This window comes from Mesoplodon mirus (genome assembly GCF_964341445.2).
Source record: "Mesoplodon mirus genome assembly, chromosome: 20".
Taxonomy (NCBI): domain Eukaryota; kingdom Metazoa; phylum Chordata; class Mammalia; order Artiodactyla; family Ziphiidae; genus Mesoplodon; species Mesoplodon mirus.
In genome coordinates this window covers 29506622-29534403 of record NC_138996.1, presented here as the reverse complement: position 1 = coordinate 29534403, position 27782 = coordinate 29506622, and the positions used below count along the sequence as shown (strand labels likewise).

Below are 27782 nucleotides of genomic sequence, written 5' to 3'. Positions count from 1 at the left end.
TTTATGTAAAATATTTATTGAATATCTACTAAGTGCGAAAACTGTATAAGACTTAGAGGTAGATGAAAGTGATGAAGACATGGTTTTCCACCAAAAATGTTTACAGCCTAGGGTTTCATCAGGTGAAGAGGGAGGAGAGGGGCACTGCGGGCAGTGGAAGGACCCAGGGAGGTTTGCATGGGAAGTGCCAGGTCTTCCACGCACCGGCCAGGCTGGCAGGAAGGGTGAGTCCTGCTGAGGAAAGGTGGGCGATGAGATTAGAAAGTAGTGAGAAGCAGCAAATGAAACAACATGAAAACACAACTCAGGGAAAGGGAAGCAATATTAGCAAACCATATACCTGATAAGCAGCTAATACCCAAAAGGAACTCACATAACTCAACAGCAAAAAATCAAACAACTCCATTAAAAAATGGGCAAAGAACCTGAATAGACATTTCTTCAAAGACATACGAACTGCCAACAGCTACATGAAAATAGGCTCAACATCACTAATCATCAGAAAATGCAAATGAAAACCACAAAGAGCTATTACCTCACACCTGTTGAATGGCCATCGACAAAAAGATGAATTAGCATGTGTTGGCGAGGATGTGGAGAAAAGGGAACCCTTGTGCACTGTTGGTGGGAATGGAATTTGGTTCAAGCACTATGGAAAGTATGGAGGTTCCTCAAAAAATTAAATGCAGAACTACCATACGATCCAGCAATTCCACTCCTGGGTATTTATCCAAAGGAAATAAAATCCTTACATCAAAGAGATATCCACATACCTATCCATGTTCATTGCAGCATTATTCACAATAGCCAAGACAGGGGAACAACCTAAGTGTCTGCTGATGGATGAATGGATTAAGAGAATGTGATATATACACCATGGAATATTATTCAGCCTTAAAAAAGAAGGGGATTCTGCTATTTGCAACAACATGGATGGACCTTGAGGGCATTATGCTAAGTGAAATAAGCAAGACACAAAAAGAAATTTACTGCATGATGTCACTTATATGAGGCATCTAAAAAAGTCAAGCTCATGGAAGCAAAGAGTAGCATGGCGGTTGCCAGGGGCTGGGGGTGGGGTAACGGGGAGACGTTGGTCAAAGGGCATAAGCTTCCAGTTAGAAGGAAAGTAAGTTCTGGGATCTATGGTAACTATGTGAGGAAACTATATGTTAATTAGCTTAACTGTAGTAATTTCACTATGTATGCATGTCTCAAATCATCATGTTGTACACCTCAAATACATACAACTATTACCTAAAAATAAAATAAGAAAGTAGTGATAAGCCATGGAGATAAAACCTTCTAAAACACTGCCCGTCCGCCCAGTTTTAGGAGACCACAGGCAACAACAGAAAAGAAGGCTTCCCAAGCGGGGAGAGGGACAGGGCCCCGGTTTTAGGCTGAACCTGGGACTGGCAGGCCACGTCGTGTGAGAGCCCAGGGTCGTGGTGCTGTCTTTAAACCCCTTCCAGCGCACGGTTGTGGGGAGACGCCCCCTTCGCGTGGGAGCTGCTCCCACACAGGGTGTCCAGAGCAGGACCGGAGCTTCAGAGTGAAAACACAGAACCGCACATTTCAAGGACATGGGACTACTGACTCGATGTCACCATCGTGTGAAGCAAGGTTGGGCAAGAACGAACGTTCATCCGATGCAACCGTCTTTTATCAGATGCGTGAACCAGAACGGGGAAAAAAAAGGAAGAAGCTGTTAAATTACTGTGTTAAGTTGAGGGTTAAGTTGAGGGTTTGAGTGGTTAAGTGACATGTCTGAGTAAAAACAAAATTCTGATTAAAAAGTGATACGTTCTTATCATTAAAATTTCAGAAAAGTACAAAGCAAAGTACAAAGAGGAAAATTCAAAAAACCTGTACCCATAATGGTAAGATATATGTAACTTAGATATATAGTTGGTGTTTTGATGGATTCTTTTCTGATTTTTTCCTCTATGCAATATTCATGTACATCTACAGAAAGCAACTACTCTCATTTGCAATAGCTAAAATATTTTATGTGGAGTCTCATATTCCCCTTTCACTTAAAAGTCCTTTACAGGGGGCTTCCCTGGTGGCACAGTGGTTAAGGATCCACCTGCTGATGCAGGGAACACGGGTTCGAGCCCTGGTCTGGGAAGATCCCACATGCCACGGAGCAACTGGGCCCATGGGCCACAACTACTGAGCCTGCGCTCTAGAGCCTGCGAGCCATAACTACTGAAGCCCGCACACCTAGAGCCCGTGCTCCACAACAAGGGAAGCCACTGCAATGAGAAGCCCGCACACCACAACGAAGAGTAGCCCCCACTCGCTGCAACTAGAGAAAGCCCGCGCACAGCAACGGAGACCCAACGAAGCCAAAAATAAATTAAATTAAAAAAAAAAAAGTTCTTTACAGGACTTCCCTGGCAGTCCAGTGGTTAAGAATCCACCTTCCAATGCAGGGGACATGGGTTCAATCCCTGGTCAGGGGACTAAAATCCTACATGCCTCGGGGCAACTAAGCCAACGCGCCTCAACTAGAGAGCACATGCACCGCAACTAAGACCCGATGCAGCCAAAAATAAATATATTTTTTTAAAGTTCTTTACAAACATTTCACCATAGATAAAAAAAATTCACAACAATTTTAATGGCTAATAACACTTCATTGCATTTATATTTAACCAGTTCATCATTTTGAACTCAGATACCTTCAATAATTTTTATATAAGTAACACAGTTATGAACATCTTCGGATGTGAATGTTTGTATTTCTAATTATTTTCTTAGCCTAGTTTCCTAAAAACTAAAATTTCTAGGTCAAAAAGTCAACACACGTCTTGACTGACAAGTTGATCTCCACAAAGTGGCTATCAGTCACCTCCCACTGCGTGGTATCTGCAATACCCTGTGGTCCACAGCTTCCACACGTCTATGTTCTCCCGTGAAACTGCATCCTTGGTTTATTGGACATGCCTCCTCAAGCCTTTGAAACTACCTAGCAATTGCCTTAGTTTTCTAATCAGTTCTGATTTCTAGGATTACAGGGCTTTGGAGAGAAACACGGAGCTAGCTAGTCGTCCATGACAATCAGAAAGGCTCCTTCACGTGGAGAAGAGCTGTGCTCCTCTGAGCCATCTGAAATCTTTTGTCATTATAATGACTTGGGCTCTGACTCCCTCCAGCTCAGGCTGATTTCCTGGGCATTGTTTACTACAGAGGATTCAGAGTCTGGGAAGATGCATTCCTGCCTACAGCATCCCCCATGAGGCTAGAACCAGGAATCTGAAGGAGCTGGGGAAAGGTGCTCAGAGCCCTCATCATCTCCTTTTCACTGGATGCTGAGTCAGGAAAAGGGCGGTGGGCCCTGAGGACATGCCCACCTGCCCTGTCCCAGCCAGGGCCGCCTACCTAACTCTCCCCCAACTCCCTAACTCCCCTCCCACCATCTCTCCACTCACCCAGCCAGAAGCCCTTCCTGCTGACACTTCATGGTGACATGTGCACTTCAGATGTAGTGCCTACTTCTCAAACAGATCTGGGCTCAAACAGAGCCCAGATTTCCACCGACATCCATCCCCACTTTGTTGTGTTTGTGGTCAGTTCCCTCCCCTCAGCAGTGCTGACTATACAGTCTAGTTGGAAGGAACTGGTGCCCTTGCCCGTGTGGGATACACCAAACCCTAAACACGCAACCAGAAACCATCTCTGCAGCATAAGCTCACCTCCATAATCTTTAGAACACCCTTGAACTTGGATTTTTTTTTTTTTTTTTTTTTTTTTGCGGTACGCGGGCCTCTCACTGTTGTGGCCTCTCCCGTTGCGGAGCACAGGCTCCGGACGCGCAGGCCCAGCGGCCATGGCTCACGGGCCCAGCCGCTCCGCGACATGTGGGATCTTCCCAGACCAGGGCATGAACCCGTGTCCCCTGCATCGGCAGGCGGACTCTCAACCACTGCGCCACCAGGGAAGCCCTTGAACTTGGATTTTTAAAGTCTTTTTTCTCATCCCTCTATAAGGGCTTCTAATCTTTCTCTAGCACAAAATTTAATTATTTCCACTTGGGGTATCAGTCCTGGCTGCTTTGATTTTAAAGTAATCTCTCATTTACCAAGGAGAATTCATTAGAGCAAATAGCTGTTTTCTCTCTGTCACATCCCATTAAAACATGGCAAGAATCAGGCAGAGGGGCCAGCAGACCTGTGTTGAGATCGCCAAGCAGCAAGTGGGCAGCCGAGCCCCTAGCCAGGAGGAGATCGTGAGATAGGAAATTGCCTTTTGAGAGGCAGAGGTCAGAGACGCAGGCTATGTATTACTATGTATACAAACATGTATACATGTACACATACGCATGTGTGTGATCCAGCTCTCAGCAATATTGTAACCTGGCGGCAGAAGACAAACACGCTGGACTGGGAGTGGTCGCTGTTCTGGAAACTGCACCTTCCAGCAAGTTCAAGCTGAAGAGCCAGTCAGTCTGTGAGGCAAAAGCAGAAAAGGAGCAGCACCCTGGGGCCCGGGGTCCTCTGCCCGGCATGGGTGCAGGCAGGGGCTCGGCAAGTGTTCTCCTGTGTCTGATACTGGGTATTGTTCTCCCAGCCGTGGCTGGCCTGGAACGCTCTGACCACTGCTGCGTGCGGACATGCCCCTGCCTGGGTTATAGGACCACAGCCTTCGGGAAGCTTACAGTGACCCTCGGCAGGAATTCCCCCTTCTCCTCCCTGCATAGCATCTGCCATCACTACATTGCCACTGAGTCGGTTCTTCTCTGACAGGGAGATTCATCAGGGAATGGCCAGGACATCGTATATTGCAATGGACTGAAGCCCAATTCAAAATGGCTTCGGGTATGTAGCCCAAGGCCCAGGTGTGAGCATCAGGCATGGCTGGATCCAGGTGGTCATATTGGAAATTTGTCCCCATCTTTGGTCGCTCCTTCTGAGTAGGCTTCATTGCTGGCTTGGTTTCTCCATGTGGCAGCAACGACGACTCCCAAAGCTTGGGGCTTTCATGTGCTTTGTGTCCAGTTATCAGAGGAAGAGGGGCTTTCCTTCAATAATCCCAGCAGACGTGGGTATAACATGTATTGGTCTTGCTAGAGTCAGGGGCCCACCTTGAACCCATCTCAGCAGTAGGGGATGGAAGACCCTCCCAGGAGAGGCCTAGCTTGTGGGCCTCCCCTAGAGACACAAGGTGGGGCAGCCCCACCCAGTCACACTCTCAAGAGTGTCACCCAAGTCACATGCCTTGGAGAGGAGTGAGTCCCCAAAGGAAAACAGGGTGACCTTATGAAGAAAAGAAAGAGGGTGCTGGACAGACAAGCAGAGCAGGTGCCCCTACAGTTGTCAATTCTAATTAGGAAGCAGGGCGGGGGACCATCAGCCAGTTCACCAGAACAGTTGTGCTGGCTTTTACTAAAACGTGACCTACTAAGAACATGGCACTCATTAGCGCTGTGTCTCCCTCATCCTTCTTTCCTTGGACAAAGAAGAGCATATTTAGTAACCCCACTTTGTGCTAGCACGGTGATATGCAACACCCAGGCATATCATAGCTAGTCCCTCTACTGAGGTGCTCACTACATAATGTTGAAGGCAAAGATGTGAACAAAAACGCCTAAAGTTATACACAAATATAATCAGTTCTACAGCAAAAGGCTGTGCAGCAACAACTCTGGTTCGGGGTGGAGTGGTTGAAGGTTTCAGAGCTGACAACATTTGAACTGGGCTTTGAAGTATGAATAGGAGCTCACCAGACAGTAATGAGGTATTCAGACATTGCATGCAGAGGGAAACAAAATCTGAGAGGGTGGAGAGTTGTAAGTGACTCTGTCACAGAAACAAAACCTTCTGCAAACAAGAATACTGTAAGCATAGGCTTTGCTATTAGTGCAGAGCAATCTTTGTGGATAAGTTAAAAAGTACTAACTTAGAACATAGGAAGTGTTTGGCAGGGATGTGGGGAGAGGAGAGAGCTGAAGGTGGAAAAACAGGACCAGATGATGATGTGAAAGAGTCTTGGCCTCATCCCACAGGAAGTGAGGAACCATACATGGGAATCAGCCCACAAACACAGGTTCCCGTGAAGCACTATTAAGGCAAAGTCACTCCCTCTCTTTGCAGCGTGTGCTGCATTTTCGGTGGGTATGCGGCTGGACTTTGGCACAGCGCCCAAAGCTTATGGCATTAAAAGCCACACTGACTTACACGTAGCTGGTCTGTCAGGGAAGACGGACAGAAGCCAATTCCTCCGAACACAGTCCCTTTTCAGACACTTTACACAGATTGAAAGTCCAGGAGCAGCAGGCTCTCCCTGCGGTGGGGACGGGGACCCCAGGTCATGTCCACGGTCCTGTAAAGTGGGCTGGCCGATGTGTCACATGGGGGCGAGCAGGACCCCCCTCTTCTACTCATGCCCAGGGCACACGTGGCTCACAGCGGCCAGAAACCAAGGACGGGCCTCCCTCGGCCAAGGTTGTTGAAGTGGGAGGATAGTTCTGCAAGCTGAAGGGTTGGTGCATTGTACCCAGGTGAGATGCCTGTCTCCTAGATGCTCATTCTGGGATCTCAAGGTCAGTTTTCCCATTGACTGCACAATACAGGGAGCCCACTGATCCAGCTGAAAACATAAGAACACCTCACTTTTCTAGAACACTTCCCTCCTGCGTGGTCTGGGTCTCAGACACAAACACCTTGGACCAAAGAAATGTTGAGGCTGTGTGTGCCTTTCTGCTTCCTTTAAGCTTTAAGAAAAAATGTATGAGGTGGCTGATTGGACCAAAGAAATTTTGAGGCTGTGTGTGCCTTTCTGCTTCCTTTAAGCTTTAAGAAAAAATGTATGAGGTGGCTGATTGCACCAAAAATACAGGCTATTTCTGGCATTCATTCTGAATGCCACCTGACACGGCCAATTTTGGGATCGTACGTTTTCCTCTGAAGGACTCTTCGGTCTGGGTTCACAACCATGCAGCCCTGTGCTAGCAAAGTGCCCAGCACGTGGGGTGGCTGCCCCTATGGCACAGCTCCTGTGTCCCACATTTGGACCAAGCAGAGAGGCACAGAGACCCATGTGAGAAAAACAAACCATAGACGATGGTTCCCACAACAGATCAAAGGAGGAGTGAACCAGACAGGAAGCCCCGAGTGAAGGTGGGGCCTGCCCATTCCCATGAGAATCTCCACGCACATCCAGCTGGCCTTTCGTACCTGGGGCTTGTTTTTTTCTTTCCCTCCTTGAGTCAACTCATCAATATGCAAACATGCTGGTCTTCATCTAAAAGCAAAACAAAAATCAAGCAGAACCGCCTCTGATGAGCACACGTCAGCCTCCGGATTCCACTTCACTCCCCTGTCCTCCGTTACAGCGTGGCTTCCCCTGCCCCCGCTCTGCTGACCAGGCTTCCAGCTCAGGGGTGGCGGCGGTGCCTCTGAAATGCTCTTGACAGAGTCCCTGTCAACTCCCTGTTGGCAGATGTCAGCCTCATCTGCCTGGTCCTTGCAACAGTATTTGGACACTTTTGTTGACCTCTCAGAAACCAGGTTTTGAAGTGATTTTTCTGGGAACCTGCAGTTTTCCTGCTGTGCCCTCGGCCACCTGGCTGGATCCTCTCCTCGTCCTGGAAATAACGGAAATCCTTCCATCTATCTCCGTACTCAGGGGGTCACACCCTATCCCAATAGTTTAAGCACGACCACAATGCTGACAGGTCCCCACATTTAGATGCTCAGCCCTGCTCTCCGGGCTCACATACCCAACCTCTGCCTGGACGTCTCACCTGGATCTCTGGCCGGCAGCTCAGATGGAAAGCTTCAGCGCAGGACCCCTGCCTGCCCTGTCCTGCTCTGCTCAGCGTGGCAGAGACCAGCACTGGCTCAGGCCCCAGGCTCAGGAACTTTCTATAAACCCGGTCTCCTTACGTCACAAGCCCAGTCCGTTAGCAAGTCCCAAGTCTGGCCAATTCCCAGGGTCCGAGCCTCCATGTGCCTCTGGGAGCCTGGAGCCCCGTTCCCCGCACCCGGCCCCGCACAGGAGCCAGCGTTCACCCTCCAGTAACCCGCGTGGCCGAGCTCAGAGCCCCCGCTGTGCCCAACAGGCCCAACTCCGTCCTTCCTGCCTTCTCCTGGCGCCGTTTGCCCAGTCATCAGCCTTTCCCCCCGGGACGAATATTCCAAGCTGGCCGCACGCTCTTCTCCAGGCTCACTTCAGTCGTCCGCTCGAAGGCCGTGGATACTGGAGTTTTGGTGACCCTGAGCCCACCCTGTTACTTCATCCCCTTGCCCTCCTGGGAGTTCCCACGGCCGGAGGGGCCGCAGGTCTGAGCCAACTCCGTCTTCTGACCAAAGGAGCTGCAGGCGCCGTGAGCTCAGGGCCTCGCTGGTGCCGACTTCTTGCCCTTCATCCAGGCGTCTGAGGCAGCGGTCGGTGCTAAGGACATCCTGTGCGTGAATTACGGTGAACTGCAGCTGGGGTGGGTTAAGGAACGTCAGCAGTGTTAGTAATTGGCCTGATGACAAAGCAGTGTGGAAGCTGTGCGCACATCGGGCAGGTAACCTTGGGGCGACCTTGAGGCACAGGCCCTGTTTTAATTGTTGGAGAGAAAGAGGTCGGCATTCATGTTGGAGCAGCAAAAACAGATGCGCAGAGGCAGAAATAGACAAAACGTGTTGATGGAATTTAAAAGAGAGGAGTTTTATAGCATCAGAGAAGTTGGAAGAGAAATCGTGCGAAGTAAGTTGAGACTAATAAATGGAGGGCACCCAGCAATGGGCCACAGAGCCTGGGCTGCAGGGGACGCGGCAGAGGCTGTGAAGGCAGACGGGTGCTGAGGTCCTAGGACTCACCGTGTGTCCAGTCCATAGGCTTAGTGGGGATTCAACAGAAACAATGGGTCTGCTCTATAAAATCTGTTGATTGGGAAAAAGAAAAAACCCACGTTTTTGTGTCCATTAGCAAGAAAATATACTTCATTTCACATTTTAAATTGAAATGTGTGACATTTACCTTCTTTCTCTATAAAAAAAAATCTGCTTTCAAAAAAGTGAACATCATATTAACAAGAAATGAGAAATTCTTACTGACTCAACATTCAATCAGCCTGGATCATTAGAACATAGATTACACGTGTCACCCAAAATCCTTCTAAACCAGCATTTGACACAAGAATTGAAATGCAGCATTGAACCAGTTTGAACAAATCTGGAGCAGTGGTGTCTGTGCTTTATATAGATAGATATAGATATAGATATAGATATTTTATATATAGATATAGATATTTATAATTTAAATATCTATATCTATATATATTTCTACTTGTCAAAAGATGATCGGTTAAAGAAAGAAAACATTTTATTCAATACTCCAGGTCCGTCGTGGACAGACTTTACAGAAAGCCTCTTTCTGCGTGAGGTTAAAACAACTGCGCTCTATTTCTTTACACTAAAGTAGCCTCTCACTGTTAGCCAGAGTCAGAATACTTGAAGCTTAATGTGCTGCGTCTCCTTGTGGAAACTCCTTCTGCAGATGTTTGTGGAGTTTTTGTATCAACGTTTCAGAGGTAAAACCACTTGCCATATGAACACATGTGTTGCTTCTTCCATTTGCCAGAAAACTTTAACCAAAATCACCTTTTTTTCCCTCTATGAATTTTAGAAATTATATTAAAATTCATCAAGATGGCAGACAAGCATATGAAAAGATGCTCCACGTCGTATGTCATTAGGGAAATAAAAATTAAAACAATGAGATCCCACCACACACATATTAGAATGGCCAAAATCCAGAGAACTGACACCAAATGCCGACAAGGACGTGGAGCAACAGGAACTCTCATCACTGCTGGTGGGAATGCAAAAGGGTACAGACACTTCGGAAGACAGTCTGGTGGTTACTTATAAAACTAAACATACCCTTACGATGTGATCCGGCAACCATGCTCCTTGGTATTTACTCAAAGGGATTGAAAACTTATGCCCACACAAATGTCTACAGCAGCTTTATCCATAACTGCCAAAACCTGGAAGCAAACGAGATGTCCTTCAGCAGGTGAGTGGATAAATAAACTTGGTCTATCCAGACGGTGGGATATTAGAATGTCAAGTCCCAACAATCTCTGAGGCGATGCAAAAGGGCAGCTGAGGAGAAAATCGTGCAGTCCTGGGAGGAAGCGCTTTGTTCAAGGGACAATCTTTCCAAGCCGCCCTGTTTCTAGGGGCGTCTAAACTCTGCCCGTCTGAATGGGGCAGAGTACCAGGAATTCTCCAGTTTTCTTTGCCCAATAACCTCCAGCTCATCTCCAGAATTCACGGTGGAAAACAGTCTGCAGAGGTGCCTCCGTGGGTTCAATTCTTGGGGTCAAACCCAACATAAGACCCAATTTCTAATCAGCCCAGCCCAGAAGCTGGCGGCTTCCTGCTAAGGGCAGCCCACAGGCTGGTTCTTCTGTTCCCTTGGCCACTGCCAGGGAGCTGGGTCATGTCTCTTGTAGAACAACAAACCAGCCAAGGGCTACCTGTGAATCTCTACAAGCGGGAGATTCTGGAAAGTTAAAGTTAATTGCACGTATGGTCTGGGGTCATGGGGGTGGATTTACCCGATAGACCAATATTTTCTTTTTTTTAAATTAATTAATTTATTTTGGCTGCATTGGGTCTTCGTTGCTGCGTGCAGGCTTTCTCTAGTTGCGGCGAGCGGGGCTCACTCTTTGTTGCGGTGCGTGGGCTTCTCATTGAGGTGGCTTCTCTTGTTGCAGAGCACAGGCTCTAGGCACGCGGGCTTCAGTAGTTGCGGCATGCAGGCTCAGTAGTTGTGGCTTGCAGGCTCTAGAGCGCAGGCTCAGTAGTTGTGGTGCACAGGCTTAGTTGCTCTGTGGCTAGAGCGGAGCAACTAAGCCTGTGCACCACAACTACTGAGCCTGCGTGTGGGATCTTCCCGGACCAGGGCTCGAACCCGTGTCCCCTGCACTGGCAGGCGGATTCTTAACCACTGTGCCACCAGGGAAGCCCCAGACCAACATTTTCTGTAAAACTTTTCGACAAGTAGAAGACAGTGTGGTTGAAACGTAACAAGCAGGATTACCCAGAAATGACCCCAGGGGCAACTTCCATTCTGAGGGCCATGGCGCTCAGACCACCCCTCAGCAGGACGACCCCAGGGATCAGGTGCTGGGAGCTGCTGGCCCCACGTCCCGAGCAGGAGCTTGCCACCCAGAGCCCTCTCCTGAACACTCAGCCCATGGGAGGGGCTCAGAGGGATGCTCACCCCTCGCAGAGCGGCCCCAGCACGCCACGGCCCCCCCAGGCCCAGGCGCCCTGCCTCTTCTGCCGCGCCCCCCGTCCCCCCAGGCTGAGTCTGCCCCCACCTGAGTGTGAACCCATCTCAGCCAGCGCTTCGATGGAAACAGTGGTTTCATTCTCTGTCTCTCAGTGATGGATCTTTCAAATAATGTCACACTCGGGTCCTGGGCCCTAGACTCAGAACTCACTGGAGGAGTGCGAGTGGCTGACGCAGGGGTGCGGGCTCGGGGGCAGCTGGCATGTGCTGACCCCTGGGCTCCTTTTCCCCACCCGCCTCCTGCACCGGAGCCCCCGCCGTGGCCAGAAGCTCCACACCTCCTTCCGCTGCCCCGGCCCTTTCTTCAGGTCTGAATTTCACCCATAAACTCCCAGCTGGTGGCTGAGGAGAAGGCAGGAGGGTCAGAGTCAGAGGAAGAAGATGTGAGAAGAAGCTGCCCGGAGGCCTTGAAGGTGAAGGAGGGGGCAGGAGCCTCGAGGAGCTGGAAGAAGACAGGGAAGAGGTTCCCCCAGGAGCCTCCAGAAGGAACTGCCTGTGCATTCACTTCAGGTTTCTGTCTCTACAACTGTAAGATCATAAATATGTGCTGTTCTAAGCCAGTGAATTTTTGGAAATGTTCTACAGCAGCAATGGGAACCTAATTCATCACCATTTCCTTGTTTTCACTCTCCAGTTTTCTTACTGACTTCATGGTGTGTGGTGATCAGAACTGCATATACTACTCTGTGAGAGGGTAGGGGAATATCGGCCAGATTTGCTTGGTGGCCAGGAAAATTATTTCGTAACCTCAAGAGAAGAGTACAGACCAGAACCTTTGGAGACAGCCTTCTAGAGAATCCTGGGTACCAGAAGCACACTGACTTTGAATTTTAGTGAATGATTATATTGTCCACAATAACAGTGATGTATTCTTTTCTACAATTGACCCTGTTCTAAGTCTCATTAGAAAGTTGAAAGCCCATTTAAGGAGGAGACTAGGAAGATGGTGGCAGTTTAGTGTTTTTGTATTTTCCCCAAATTCTCCCAGAAATAGACATACTAGATTTGAAAGCAAAACTAAGAACCCAGTACCCACGGATCCCACAGTTCTGGAACAGTCTGAACCCTATAAACTCAAAACTAACAGAGCTCCCCCAGCACCCAGATTCCTTCCCTCAGGAGAAACTCCTGAGGACTGAACCTGACCAAATTGAGCAGGACGCACAGTAGGGGCAGAGGAGAAGACACCTCGCAGGTGGTCGGGGAGGGGAGACAAGCGGGTTGATTTCTGAACCGCCCAGGCTAAATTGCTCATCGCTTTGTGAAAACAACAAAAGAGGAAGCACCAGGGCTTCGAAGTTAAAAAGCTATGCCAGCCCATTGCTATCTCCTGGCGATTCAGGAAAAGTCTTTGTTTTGTTTTATTTTTAAAAATAAGCAGCATGAACAATCACAGGAAAATCTACACAAGCATTGTCAATTCCCTGCCAACAATAAAGGCGTGCCAGGAAAATACAGGCCTTCCTGCGTGTTGAAACACACCCATAATAGCAATAACTATAACAATAACAGAAGGAAACCACTAAGTTAAAAGCGGGAGCGGGCATGGGCATTGTTATTCTGAGACTAACGTTTTTACGTTGAGGTCAGATTGAGTCATTACTTTGATATCATTGAGAATCAAAATAGTGTGAGTGAAAGGAGACGGTCATACAACGGATGAGGTTAAGTAAAAACACTGTATTCCTAAATTCGAATGGGAATTATGGATGTGAAATGACTAGCTTTGTACAGAAAAGGACTGAAAACAGTGACCAAACCTGACCAACAGTCACCCCCAGTGAGTAGATTTCTCACTAAAACCATCCGTGGCTTCTGGGAGAAACGGAAGATTTTATGTCTGAGTCGGGAAATGCACCATCTAAAACATCGTGTCCACCAGAAAATAAGAAAGCCACCAAAGGTCTCCAGGTCCACGTCAAAAGGATTCACTGAAGAGGCCCCCACCGACTGAAGATGTGAGAATTACCGCATTGAAACACAACTAATGTTTAAATCCACGAGTTAACAAAGACATTAAAACAAAATAAAACAAAAAGCGCAAAATCTAAATTGAACCTCAAGGTACAAGTAGTTGATGAGGGAAAGTGTTTTTTGTTTTTTTAAAATAGAAGCTTGGGGGCTTCCCTGGTGGCGCAGTGGTTGAGAATCCGCCTGCCGATGCAGGGGACACGGGTTCGTGCCCCGGTCCGGGAAGATCCCACATGCTGTGGAGCGGCTGGGCCCGTGAGCCATGGCCGCTGAGCCTGCGCGTCCAGAGCCTGTGCTCCGCAACGGGAGAGGCCACAACAGTGAGAGGCCCGCGTACCGCAAAAAAATAAATAAATAAAATAAAATAAAATAAAATAAAATAAAATAGAAGCTTGGAATTAAAATGTCATTGTTTCACAACTCAGCATGCCTGAGTAAATCTAGGCATCCATTTTCAAAGGCTGCTAACATCACCGAGAGAGACAGCCAGGCACCGGGGTTCCCGTGATGGGATCTGCTGTGGTGCCCAGAGGCCTCCAGCCGGCCCCAAAACACTCACCCTTCCACAGCCCTGCATTCTCCGGGCTAAAGGAGGCCACAGATTAACGGATACCATGCTGGGTGTTTTGTTTTGCTAAGCAATTATTGTCAATTTTTTGCTTAATGATAGAAATGCAATTACCTCCCATCTTCCAGAGATCCTTAGGGTGGATGCAACAGTACCATATCTGGAATTGCCCTAACACCCCTGGGGGAGAGGGGTAGGCAGGGCAAAGATGGAACCAGATCGCCCAGCTGTATAACTTATTCTCTCTACTGGCAAATTTCCACAATAAGAAAAAAACCCAAGACAAACACGCACAAAGCCACACATACTCATTTAGATGAGAACCTGAATGGATTTGGTCCTACAAGGCTTGTGGAGCCACTGCGGGTGGAAATTAGAACCGGGAGACGTTTTTGTTCTATGGCACCTCCTGAGCAGTTTTGCAGCATTAAGAGCATTTTAAGTGGTACCCAAACTCTCACCAAAAAGAGATCTCCCTGATCCATTCTTACGCAAGGAGCTGTGATGTCAGCTTTGTTGACTTAAATTTTAAGCAAAGGGTAGATGGGGGTGACCAGGGGCCGGGAGGCAGGGGAGGTGGGCAGGAGCTGGTCACGGGGACAAAGCTGCAGGGACGCAGGGTGAGCAGTCCTGAGACTACTGTCCAGCACGGTGACTGCAGGTGATAACGCTGGGTCAGGTCCTGGAAATTCGCTCAGGGAGTGGACCTCAGGTGCTCTGACCACACACAGTGGTCACTACGTGAGCCGGACGTGCTAACTAGCTTGACTGTACTAACCGTTTCACTGTGTGTAAGTGTTTCAAACCAGCATGCTGGGCACCCTAAAAATTTTTAATTCTTATTTAAATAAAAAAAATTTAAATGCTAAAGAGCTGTGAAAGTGCACTTCTGCTAAATGCCGCCTTCCTGTTGCTTCTGGTGTGAGTGTGCCCTCGAAGGCCGCGGCTGGTGGTACCGTAACCAAACTGGAGTTGAGGTGCACGGGTCATGCGGCCCTGGGAGCAGGTGCCCCAGAGAGCTGCCTTAACGCTCTTGCCCAGGCCTTCCTCTTCCCTCTGAGCTTCACGTTTACGCCAAGGGAGGGCTAAATCCCTGGAGGTCTTGCAGACCAGGAGCAGGCGGGGAGCAAGGCTGAGAGCCTTGCATCCTCCTCACAGCACTCCCTGCTCCTGGTACGTGCACTGCAGGCCTCTGCCCACATCGGCCCCTGGAGCCCCGCGAGGAGGGGAGGGCTGGCAAGCGCCGTGCTCCTCCCACAAAGCTGGTTCCACTCGCCTCTCTGCAACTTCCTTTTTCTCTTTCCCAAATCTCCAGTCCCGGAGCATGTCCCGTGGTTAGTGGACACCTGTGCTGTCTGCCTGGGCCTCCTGACGGGGCTCCCTAGCTGCCCGCCACTCGACACCCTCCGTGTGAAGACAGGCTGGTCCGCTGGGGGTGAATCAGGTGGTCATGTCCATGCTCAAAAAACTCCAAACTTGTTCTCAGCCTGTGAGGCCCTGCAAATCCAGCCCTGCCTTTTCTCTCCAAACTCGGGTCCCGAGCTGGCCTCTCGATCTCGTGGCTCCAGCCTCTGTGGGCTTCTCTCTGAGCTGCAAGGGGAGAGGCCCATTCCCCTCATAGGACCCTCACTCTCACCGTCCCGCGTGCTGATCTTCACACGTCTGTGCGGCTGTGATTCAGATCTGGTGAACTGACATGGCTTCCAGGGGATCTTTATCCCACTGATTTGATCATAGACCTAACCCTCTGTGTTTTCTTGACTGTGTTTTAGCGAAGCCTCTTTCTCTCCGGCTGGTGCACGTTATTCTGGAACAGCCCCGTCTTGCTGGTCCTGCTCACCCTCCACCTCTGGGTCCTGCCGCAGTGCTGGGCCCCGAGTGCGTGCTCAGTGGAGGCCTTCCTGCCCCTAGGTCTCCATTCTGCTCCTGCTGTCTCCCCAGAGCAAGTTTTGTTAGTTCCCCTCCCAATGCGTTCTTCCATTTTCTTGGAAGGAAAAGGGTGCAGACCGTCCCTAAGCCAAGGTCAGCTCCCTTGCAGGGACTTCCTGCAGATGCTGCCGTTGGAGGTGCACCTGGGGCCAGGCACCTTCCCCGAGCGCTGCGTCCTCTGTCTGGAAGGGGCAGGGTGGGCCGTGGGGGACGAAGTCAGACCAGAGGTGAGGCCCCATGGCTCTGAGGAGCAGACGCCCAGGTGCCCAGGGGTCATTTCATTCCCATCTCCGCCCCCGACCCTGCTCCCCCCTCAGGAATCATGAGCGGCCCGACTCCTGTCTCTCCTAGACCCTTGGACGCTGGACCCCAAGGGAGCCTCACTCGGGAACGTGTTTGTCGTTGATGGGTTTCCGTTTGTTGACCAGGCTCAGCAGCTGCAAGAATCAAGCTCTCCTACAGAAACACCAAACCCCCAAAGGGGCCTTCAGTTACCCCTTCCAGTCACTCCAAGTTAATTAAAAAAAAGTGCTCACTGGTTCAGGTGTCTGCTATTTGTTTTGACAAGAGCTGGCTGTCTCTCTAGGAAGAGGCAGCTATGGACCAGCTCCCTGGCATGGCCAGCTGCGTCTCAGCTCAGACTGGGACCGAGGCCACTGGCAGAAACTTTGTTCTCCTGACCTTGAGAGGATGACAGCCAGGAGCCCCTTTGGACTGAATAATCCTATAAAGTGCTCAGTGGCCTGGAAAAAATGATTTTTTCAGCTTTAATCCGTTATGATATGTTATTTGAAAATGTAATCTGCCGTGCAAACAAACAGCACACTGGCCTCCTTTGCTGGCCCGACGTCCCTGTCTGGGCTGACAGTGTCTCTTCAAAGCCGTCCTCTGGTCGTGTCTGCAGGCTGTGAACTACTTGCATATTGGGGAACCTCGAGCCGACGTGAAAAGTTAATTCAGTCCTTAGTAACCAGGTGGCCTTGTCTCTGGGACCCCAGCTAACAGATCGGAAGCACCAGGCTCTGCATGGGAACTGAACACAAACATCCACGTCCTCCAGGGACTGAGTACATCTAAACCCTCTAATCCTTCCTGAGAACCTGTCTCGCTTGTTTGGATTACACCAGTTCAAGGGGGGCTTCGGGGTCGTGCACCTAACTGGACCTGGGAGGAGCTGGGGGCTCCCACGGCCGCCCCATGCCTCCTCTTCTCTGCCCAGCAGGGCCCTGCCCTCAGCCCCTGGACACAGGCCCAGCCATAGGGAGGGAGTGTAAAGACGAACCCCTGGACACATGCTCTGGGGAACGCCAGGCACAGCCCAATGGGACGTGTCTGACCGAGGGACCCCCACCGCATCTTCAGGATCCAGTCCCTGGGCTCCGTGGGGCAGAGTAAAGCGATGTCAGGGTTGTGGAAGGAACATGGGTTTGGGTGAAAGAGGGTCCGGGTTCGATCCCGCCTCTGTCACTCAGGGCCTTTGGGAAGACATACTCAGTTCCCACACAGGGGTGCAGGACGATGCTGGCTTCCTCCCTCGGACAAGGAGGTGAGGGTACACCCAGCCTGGCCGGGCAGCAGCTGCTCATACTGGCGCTTCCACCCTCTGCCTTATTTGTGCATTATACACTGATCTCTGCCGTGGAGGAAAGGCCCTCCTCCCTCCTGGGAGGGCATCAGGCACGGCACTCGTGAGAGAGGTGGGGTGCTGGGACCCTGCCTCACGGCCTGCCCCCACCATCTGCAGGAAGGTCTGGGGTGCCCAGTCACACACGGACACAGAGCAGGAGCGAGGGCACCCACCCCCCAAGCTCCCTTCCCACCACACGGGGCTCCGCCCCACACCCTGCCCTGCAAACAAGACACGCAGGCCGGTCTGTCCTCAGGAGCAAGGATGGCGCAGGCCCTTCGGGGCAGCACGCTTACCTGCAGCATGTGGACAGACGGGGTTGCTCCAAGCCCTTGGGGACTCCGGCAAAGTCGTGTTGGAGAGAGAGGAGCTACTGCCATCTGGTGGACGACGCTGGAGGTGCTGCCCAAGGTCCCGCGGGCAGGACCCCCCACACGGAGGACTCTCTGCTCCCAAAGCAGGAACTGACTCGGCTCTGGACCCACGCTGTCCAACAGAATCACGTGCAATGTTAAGTGTGCTGGTAGCTACAGGAAAAAGTAAAAAGAAATTAATTTTCATAACATTTGATGTAACCCAACAGATCCAAAATATGATTCTTTAACCATGTACTCAATCTAAACATTACTAGTGAGGTATTTTTACACTTTTCTTCTCCCCCAGCACGTCTGGGTTCCAGTGTGAATTTCACACCGACCGCACCTCTTGGTGCAGACGGGCCGATTTCCAGGCCCAGGAGCCTCTGTCATTTCGGGACAGTGGTGGCCTGCCGGAGTCTGGTGTCCCCTTTCTGAAAAGTGGAAGAGTCTCAACTACCCTGTAAATTGAGCCTCCAGTACTTACTGGCTGGTGTTGTTCCCACCAGGGTCAAAGGTTTTCTAAGACTGATCTCTGACAAAGGCACACAGGCAATTCAATGAGGAAACAACAGTCTTTTGAACAAATGGTGTTGGAACAACTGGACAGCCACAAGCAAAATAATGAATTTAGATGCAGATATTACACCCTTCATAAAAATCAACTGAAAGTGCACCATAGACTTAAATGTAAAATATAAAACTATAAAACTCCTAGAAGACAACATAAGAGAAAGTCTAGATGACTCTGGGTTTGGAGATGACATTTTAGGTGCAGTGCCAAAGGCATGATTCATGTCAGAAAAAAATTGATAAATTGGACTTCATTAAAATTTAAGGGACTTCCCTGGTGGTCCAATGGTAAAGAATCCGCCTTACAACGCAGGGGACTCAGGTTCGATCCCTGGTCAGGGAACTAAGATCCCAGATGCCACAACTAAGCCCCTCGGGCCACAACTACTGAGCTTGCGCGCCTCAACTAGCGAGCCTGTGTGCTGTAAACTAGAGCCCACACGCCCTGGAGCTTGCACGCCACAACTAGAGAAGAGAAAACCCACACGCCACAACTAGAGAGAAGCCCACGCACCACAACGAAGAGCTCGCGTGCCGCAACGAAAGATCCTGCACACCTCAACAAAGATCCCACGTGCCGCAACTAAGACCTGACGCAGCCAAAAATAAATAATGATAATAAATCTTAAAAGAAATTTTAAAAGTCCAACCCAATTAAAAATGCACAAACTATCTGAGCAGACACCTGACCAAAGACATACAGACGGCAAAGATCCAACATGTCATAAGGGAACTGCAAATTAAAAGACCTGTTAGCATGGCTAAAACACAGAACGCTGACAACACCAAATGTAAACAAGGATATGGGACAACAGGTGCTCTCACTCACTCCTGCTGGGAATGTAAAATGGTACAGCCAGTTTGAGACACTGAAGCTACTTTTCTCCACTGGGGAGGTGAGGCTCAGTTCATTATCTTTCCAAAACGCAAACCTGCTCAGGCACCCACAGCTGGTGCTGAAGTCCACTGGGGTCTCCCTCTAGCAGAAAAACCATCACAATCACCACAGACACCATAACCTGCATGATGGTTTTGCTTCTGTGGCAACAGTGCCCCCTCCTTCAGAGAAACTTGTCTGACTTAAAAGAGACTTTATGGGACTCTGGAATATGGGGACCGCCTGCTACATGAATGCAGTGCTGCAAAATCTGACATATACACCATCCCTTGCCAACTCTACACCGACTCAGGGGTACTCTCAGATTTGTCGGCGTTAAGGATTCTGCATCCTATGTACTAGGCAAGCCATCATCATTGTGATGTTATCAAGCCATCACACCCGTGAGTTGCTGGCTTCCATACACACAAGCAGGAAGATGCCCATGAATTTCTGATGTTCACTGTCAATGCCATGCAGAAGGCACGTCTGCAAGGCGACAAGTAGTTACAGTGTCACTTCAAGGGCACCACCCTAACACGACCAATATTTGGAGGGTGCTGGAGACCTTAAATCAAGTGTCTCCATTGCAAGGGCATTTTAAACACCTTTGACCCTTACCTGGACATTAAGCTGGAGATCAAGGTAGCTCAGAGTGAGAGCCAAGCTTTAGGATAGTCGATGAAGCCCAAAGAGCTGGACCGCGAAAACTCCTGTCATTGTAGTGTTTGTCTAAAGAAGGTGCCTACTGCCAAGATGTTTACTTTGCACACTCCCTCTAAGGTCCTCATCCTTGTATTGAAACAGTTCACAGGTGACAAAATTGCTGAGTAACCATATCCCGAGTGTCTTGACGTGCAAATCTTCCTGTCTCAGCAGAACGCAGGACAACTTTTCTATTTACTCTAAGCTGTGCTGGTCTATGCCGCTTTGAGTTGTCTCAATGGACATTACTTCTGATATGTAAAAACTGGGGGAAAAAAAAAGAGTGGGATGATGGATGATCTAAGGTAGCCACCTGTGACATGACTTCCTTCCTGAGCCAAACTGCCTATGTCCTCTGGAACACTCAGAAGAGCAAACTGGAAAGAAAGAGTGGGAGTCTGGCAATAGGTAGGGAACCAATAGCCCTTGGGCTGATGACACAGCCATGGGAGCAGATTTAGGAAGCCCTGAAGGAGACGCCTACATCCAAGTTCTTGAGTCACAGGAGAATTTGGAAGAAACACCAACCAAAGGAGTCACCTTAGACCAGGGGAAATTTCTCCAAGAACAAAACTGACCAAAGCCTGAATTCAACCTCAGGAAAACAGAATTCACCCTGGGGCGCTGCAGTGCAGTTGTGATTCAGCAGTCTAAATAAAGAGGTGGGATGAGAAGAATCTCCAGAGCAGGAAAACTACCTGCTGAACGTTTCATTCAGGGACATCCCAGCTCAGGTGGAGGAGAACAGTAGCAAACTCCCTTGTCTTGGGGCAGAGTAACAGAGATACCAAGAGAAAAAACAAGAAGGGTGAGGAGCCTGTGCGTGTATTCCAGTTATCTTGGTACAAGTGTTGAGGGCACACGTGTGCAATGAGCACATACACACAGTCCCTCTGGGGTGAAGAAACAAAGGTGGGGTTCGGTGACGTGTACACTGGTGCCACCGTGTAACGGTGACGGATCCAGAGCTGAGGCCTTAGAAGGGAAACTGTGCCTCCATGCCCTGAAACGTGTGTGGGATACATGTGAATCTCCTTAACAACTTTGCATATTTGATTTCGGAGGTTTTCTAGTGGGATTGGGTGTTGTACATGTGCTGATAGGTTGTCAAAAGAGGTCTCAGGGTGAGTTCTCAGGGAACACCGGGCTGAGCAATTAAGTGTTTGGAGGGATTCTTAGTATAGATTTTGTGGTTTGTGGGTGGCACAGATGGGGTAAGTATATGAGAGCTAAGTGTGAGAACAGAGGTATTTTTTGCATATCACCTTGCCCTGGTCAGATATGGGATTTTGTATTTCAGCTTATGTTTTGTAAAATTCAGAGACGTGGGGAATGTGTGTTGGCATTCTATGTGTGAAGATTCGTAAACTTTTGGGGTTACAGAGACAGCAGGGAAAGTTTTATTTGAAAATGGGGGTAAAGGCACTTTGCCTTAATGGTGGAGCTTTTTATGGAGACATGTAAATGCTTTAGGAAGAGTTTTTTTTCCTGTATTTTGGCTGCATACTATTAATATCTTACAGAGTTCTCCTGGTTGCCACCTCCATCTTTAAAAGTTATGTATCCTCAGGCTTCCCTGGTGGCGCAGTGGTTGAGAGTCCGCCTGCCGATGCAGGGGACACGGGTTCGTGCCCCGGTCTGGGAGGATCCCACATGCCGCGGAGCAGCTGGGCCCATGAGCCATGCTCCGCAGCGGGAGAGACCAGAACCATGAAAGGTCCACATACCGCAAAAAAAAAAAAAAAAAAAAAAGTTATGTATCCTCTTTCCCTAAAACAATGATCTTTCCACGCAATAGAGAAAGCTTGTATGAAACTGAAACTAAATTATAAATAGCAAATGTCCAAATCCATAAAGATATAAATACAGGGAAAACTAACTAAATGCTATATGCTATGTTTACTTGCTTCAGTTCATTAAAATAGAAGTTATATAAGAACTTCCTGAAAACAATTAATTTTTATATACATAGGGGGTACAGAGGAATTCAGAAACATTTACAGCAAAAAATGACGTCACCAGTTTTCAACATTTCCTAACAGATACACTTACATGTTAGAACATGTTGGCTTGGGAAAACTGAGTATTTAAAACAATGGGGTATTGGAAAAACAGCGACAAACATCCAAAAGAGCAAAAAGAAACAGAGTAAAAATTACAAGCATACAAGCGATATATATAGAATAAAAAAAGGGATGTCACAGAAGCTGTTCTTGAAAAGATTTATAACCTGAATTCACATGGGGCACATCATGTAAAAGAGTAATACTAGAAACAAACAAAACACAGACGGAAAAAGGGGCAAATAATTATGGACAAAGCAGATATGGGAATTAATTTCAATTATATGAATAATTCCAAGACAATGACACTAAAAAACACAAATTCTGAGCCTGTTCCCCAGTGTTTGTGGGAACTGACTTTATAAAGATAAGCCCGCTGTCACTGAAAGGCAGCATCTTCCCAAAGAAACCCTCCTAAACACACAGGCCCCGCCGTGTGCGTTAGTGTGCATGTGGGACGGGAGCCAAGTGTCAGATAGTAAACTTCCACACGGGGACTGTATTTGTTGGAGGTACAGTGGCTTTTTTCTTATGGTTCATACCTGTATGCATTACTTGCATCTTATCTGAGAGTATCAAATAAACAATAAACGTGATGTCATTTTGAGAAATCATTTTGAAAAAACAGAAGATGTCACAAAGGACACTATATTAGTTTCCTAGGGTTCCCATAACAAATTACCACAAACTTGGGAGCTTAAAACAAGAGTAATTTATTCTCTCAAAGCCCCCAAAAATGTGCTGGCAGGGCCACATCCCCTCCAGACTCTGGGGACCGCCCCCCCGCCCCCCACCCTCCAGCTTCTGGCAGCTCCTGGCCTCTGCTGGCTCATCGCAGCCTCCGTCACCACGTGGCCTCTTTCCTTGGGGCTCACACTCCCTCTCATCTCTGACAAAGATACCATTCACTGGACTTAGGGTCCACAATAAATTAAGGAAACTCAACTTGAGATCTTTTTTCAACATCTTTATTGGAGTATAATTGCTTTACAAGGTGGTGTTAGTTTCTGCTTTATAACAAAGTGAATCAGCTATACGTATACATATATCTCCATATCCCCTCCCTCTTGCGTCTCCCTCCCACCCTCCCTATCCGACCCCTCTAGGTGGTCACAAAGCACCGAGCTGATCTCCCTGTGCTATGCGGCTGCTTCCCACTAGCTATCTATTTTCCATTTGGTAGTGTATATATGTCCATGCCACTCTCTCACTTCGTCCCAGCTTACCCTTCCCCCTCCCCATGTCCTCAAGTCCATTCTCTATGTCTGCGTCTTTATTCTGGGGGCTTAATGTTCACGGTAGGCAGGGCTGCTACGCTGCAGGAATGTGGGTGTGGCTCAGGAGTCCTGCCTTCCTGGCAGGGAGCAGCGCCCCAGCAGCTAGCTGGCTGCTCTCCAGAAAGCAGGTGGGTTTAGGGCAGTGGGTGAGTGCCAATCACACCCCCTAGTGTCCCCCAGGAATCCCCCAATTACACCTCTGCCTGACTTCTGATGGTTTGCTTTTCCCTTCTGGCGTGGTCTTCCACCTTCAAGGAACACGTTTCAAGGTACAGAACTACGTACGACTGTGACCCAAACCACCCCAAAAGTACTGATTTGGGCACTCTGTCACTCATGCAGGGTAGTCTATACTCTATTCTCCCATTTCCTGACATTTTTATCATTGTTGTTGTTATAAGACATTAAATAACATTTCTCTATCCAGTCACGGTCTGATTTACTGGCTAGGATGACTACTTCCAACACACACACACACACACACACGCACGCACGCACGCACGCACGCACGCGCGCGTGTTCCTGCTCTACCACAGTACCTCCTGATGGCATTTCCCCCGAGGAGTGCCTGGAAATTTTCAAGTCCCCTTCCAGATGCTCAGGCCTGCCATTTCTACAGGGGAAGCTTGAAAAGGGCATCCTGTCCTGCCTGAGCCCCTGGAAAATATTCTAAGTTATCTGGGGTCCAGCAAGGGCCCATGGCTGCCCGAAGTTACTTGGAGGCCATCTTTGGGCCACAAGTCACTTCAAATTTCCTGAGACCTCTCAGGGACAACAAACCACCAAGGCAAGTTCAGAAGTCTTGAGAGAAGTCCTCACCTGTGCAGAAATTTCTAAGTATACCCTAGAACCAGGGAACCATTAACGCCACACCAGGTCACAGCCTCACAGCCAGGAAACTCTGAGGATGCCGAGGGAACAATCCCATGGCCCATGAACAGCTCTAAACAAAAAGTGCAAGCCCAGATGTCTGACCTGAAGGTGGCCGGCAGAAAGTGCAGCAAGGCGGTCAGCAATGAGGGAGTGCTGCGGCCTTAATATCTGGTGTAGGCGGAGCTTTGGAGGCAAGTAAAGATGGATCCTGAGTCCAGCTTCCCTGGAGGAAACATACACACAAACATGTTTAAATGAACCAAAAAGAAGAGTTGTCTCTGAAGGACAAATTGTTTTCCAAATGAATTTTCATGCCCTATCATTTTTGCTAATTTCTATTTCAGTATTTTTTTAAAAGAAAGAAGAAAAATGAGTATTGCTCCTATGAGTTGGATTACACAAAAAAATCAATATGACCATCTATTCTAGAACATCCTTCATATAAGCAAAACTTATAATAAACATATAACGTACCATTTGGAAACTATATCGCAATTAAATAAAATCCATACAAGTAGTTTTCTACATTTAATTTGATAGTTTCCATGTATCACTTGGCCTAGTTGACAGAAACCATGAGCTCCACGAAAGTGAGTTCCTGCTGCCCTTAAATGCATCTCTGATTCTAAGGCTGCTGCCAAATAAGGTATGACTACTGTCTAACAAGGTGTGCAGGGCTCTTTACACATACGAACTTAGATTCTTTAGGCCAGCTGTTGCTCTTTTGTAATTTCAAACGAAATATTACGCAATTCATAGATACCATTTCTTGAAGAGAAGCCTTGTACATTTCACATTTTAATGTTCATTCTAAAAATATCGAAACAAGCTCAGTGAAACTGTACCATATGAAAAACATTTGAAGAGGAAAAATGGACACTGCATATCTCTAGCAAAAATTAAACACCAAAATATGGTATTTACTCACTCTCTTTCACTCTGTCTTTCCAAGTGCATCAGACCACCTCCCTCCTCTATTTAAACCTCTTTTTCCAGTGGGACATGGGAAAAGTAAAAACACCAGGCAGGGCATTTTGGCCCATAAGAGCCACCGGAAAAAAGAAAAAGTTGGTCAAGCCAGGAACTGCTTTTGTTAACATGGAACATCAGTGAACTTCATCTGTCTCCTGCCTGGCACTCTTAAGATTTTCTACGTGGCCCTGAGGACCCAAGAACCACTAGTGTCTGCGTGGAAAGAATGGAGAGGGTGCCTATGCCCGTTAATCTTGCTGCAGAATTTTCTACGTCAGTTCAGGAGCCTGGGAAATGCCACTACCCAAATGCAGTCCCATGGAAAGCATTCTAGGCCTGCTTGGAAATGTTCTAAGTCCCCTCAGATACCCAGGAAAGGCTGGTGCTGGACTGGAAGGCACTAAGGGGGGCACACACTGAGAAATGACTAATTCTTTAAGTTCTCAGGGGACCCAGGGAAAGACCTGTACCTGTCCCCCTTGGTGGCTAGGAGCGGCAAAGATGACTGGATCCTTGAACATTTGTAGAGGAAAGACAACAGGAACTTGAAGAGAACATACACTTAGTTGGAAACCTTAGCTCAAGACCAACTAAGTCAAAAGATCGTATAAGCAAAGAAAGGAGGCCGTTATATACTAGAATGATTAACTAGGTTTGACTGTTAATAAAAACATTACCAACATCCTTACCAAGAACACGTTAAAATAGTGTAACGTGCCAAATAATATTTTCAATATGTAATAAAGACTGGAAAAGCATTGAGGCCGCTAACCAAACCTGAGACCATACATTTCAAAAGGAAAATCATGTGGAAACCAGAAAGCCATCTAATGAATGGGATGGGATCCACCCTCCTGTTGCCCCTACTGTTGCTACTTTTTCTAATACTCTTTTTTAAAATTTACTCATTTATTTTTGGCTGTGTTGGGTCTTCGTTTCTGTGCGAGGGCTTTCTCCAGTTGTGGGGAGCGGGGGCTACTCTTCATCGCGGTACGCGGGCCTCTGCTGTGGCCTCTCCCGTTGCGGAGCACAGGCTCCAGACGCGCAGGCTCAGTGGTTGTGGCTCACGGGCCCAGCCGCTCCGCGGCATGTGGGATCCTCCCAGACCAGGGCTCGAACCCGAGTCCCGTGCATCGGCAGGCAGATTCCCAACCGCTGCGCCACCAGGGAAGCCCCCTACTGTTGCTACTGGTCAAGGCCCTCTCCTCCTATTCTGCCCTCCTCCATCTCTCTGATTCCACTGGTGTCTGTTTTCATTGATCGCACTGCTTCTTGCTTAGCTCACTCTCTCCCACTCTTACTGTTTTGCCAAGTCCACAGGATCCACCCACTCTCCATCCTCTACTTTGCAGTCTTTTCCCTCACTCTCCCTGGCTAGCTGTCTCCCTGGCTCTCCCTCTTTGTCCCTTTTTCCTCAGCCCCCCGCCCACTCGACATCCACAGGGGTGGGAACAAAGATGCTCTGCCCAGAAGAGCACATTTTCCCGTGAGACATCAGGAATGTGGACACACGTTGGCCGGTATCGCCAGCGGATAGGATTTGGGACAGAAGGACACGGGGTGTCACTGGACAGGACTGGTCCCCTGCCCCCAGCCCGGGGCTCTAGTGCCTTTCTGAGGCGGTGACCGCGAAGGGCAGCGAGCGGCAAGGCCAGGCCGCAGGAGGCCCAGGATGGGCAGGTGGTCTCAGGAGAACACTGGGGTCTGTGGAGTCCCAGGGCCGCGGGAGGGCCGCGGCGTCCCGGGCTGCCCTGGGGGGCCGAGAGGGGCGATGCGGGGCGCGAAGGGCGAGAGTCCACGTCGCGAGTGGGGACCTGACACGGTGCGGCTCGGGCCGGGAGACTGTGAAGAGACCGAAGGCAGAAAGGCCTGACGGGGACGGCCGCGGAGCGATTTTGACCGGAAACGGACGCGGCCTCGGACCCGGCAGCCGAGCGCCCGGCATCCCGAGTCTCAGGGCGACGCGGGCCGGAGGGGCGAGAACGGGGACCCCCAGAACCTGCGTGTGAAAGATGCGCTCGGGAGGGGGCTGCGGAGCGCGGGACGTGCTCACTCACCCGAGGGGACCTTCGCTCCCGAAATCCGCTTCCGCATCGGCAGGAAATTACGCAAGAGGGGCGGGGCCTTACTCAGGGAGAGGCGGGGCGGAGCGGCGTGGGCGTGGGCGAGGGCGAGGCCTGAGCCTTCCCGCCCAGCTCCCGGCTGTTTCCGGCTCGGCCCCTACCCCGACCAGACACATCTCCAGTCTCAGCGTTTGTGTGCGTTGGATTCGGCTGGTGTCCGGGGAGCCGGGCTGCTCCCTCGGGGCTTCAAGTTAAGTGTTTCGGACAACTGTAGGTACGAGCTTAGAGCTGTGAGCCCTTTCGTAGTGAATGCTGGAATGTTTCCCTGTTAACATGTTGAAAACGGTTTAGGTCGAAATCCGCTTTCGCGCCTGGAGACTCGTGTCCTGCGAGTGCTCGGGGCGCGACTCGGCCTCGGGCGGGGACCTCGCTGGGTCCAAGTGGGCCGTGGTGGGATCCCGAACAACGTCTGTGGTTCCTGCGCTTGGAATGGGTTATTCAGTTTAGCAAGGGCTGGAATTGTCTGTGCTGGCGATGGAAACCAGAGCGACCATGATTTCCATTTCTGCTCCCGGTTCACCAGAGACGCAGCCCTGGGCTCAGTATTGGGGACTTCATGGG

General features: G+C 49.3%; 1 long non-coding RNA gene across 5 annotated transcripts; it reads right to left on the bottom strand.

Moving 5' to 3' along the window:
- LOC309795765 lies at positions 1 to 27316 on the bottom strand. Of its 5 annotated transcripts, none has more exons than XR_014292356.1 (5): positions 27156 to 27316; positions 24229 to 24349; positions 17699 to 17929; positions 1410 to 8882; positions 1 to 234 (listed from the first exon to the last, which is right to left on the bottom strand). It is a non-coding gene; the product is annotated as an uncharacterized lncRNA (long non-coding RNA). The 5 variants fall into 5 exon arrangements; XR_014292357.1 differs by adding an exon at positions 9885 to 9991 and having other exon boundaries at positions 1 to 8882; positions 27156 to 27297; XR_014292359.1 differs by having other exon boundaries at positions 1 to 8441; positions 8820 to 8882; positions 27156 to 27223.
- Positions 27317 to 27782: the final 466 nt, after the last annotated feature.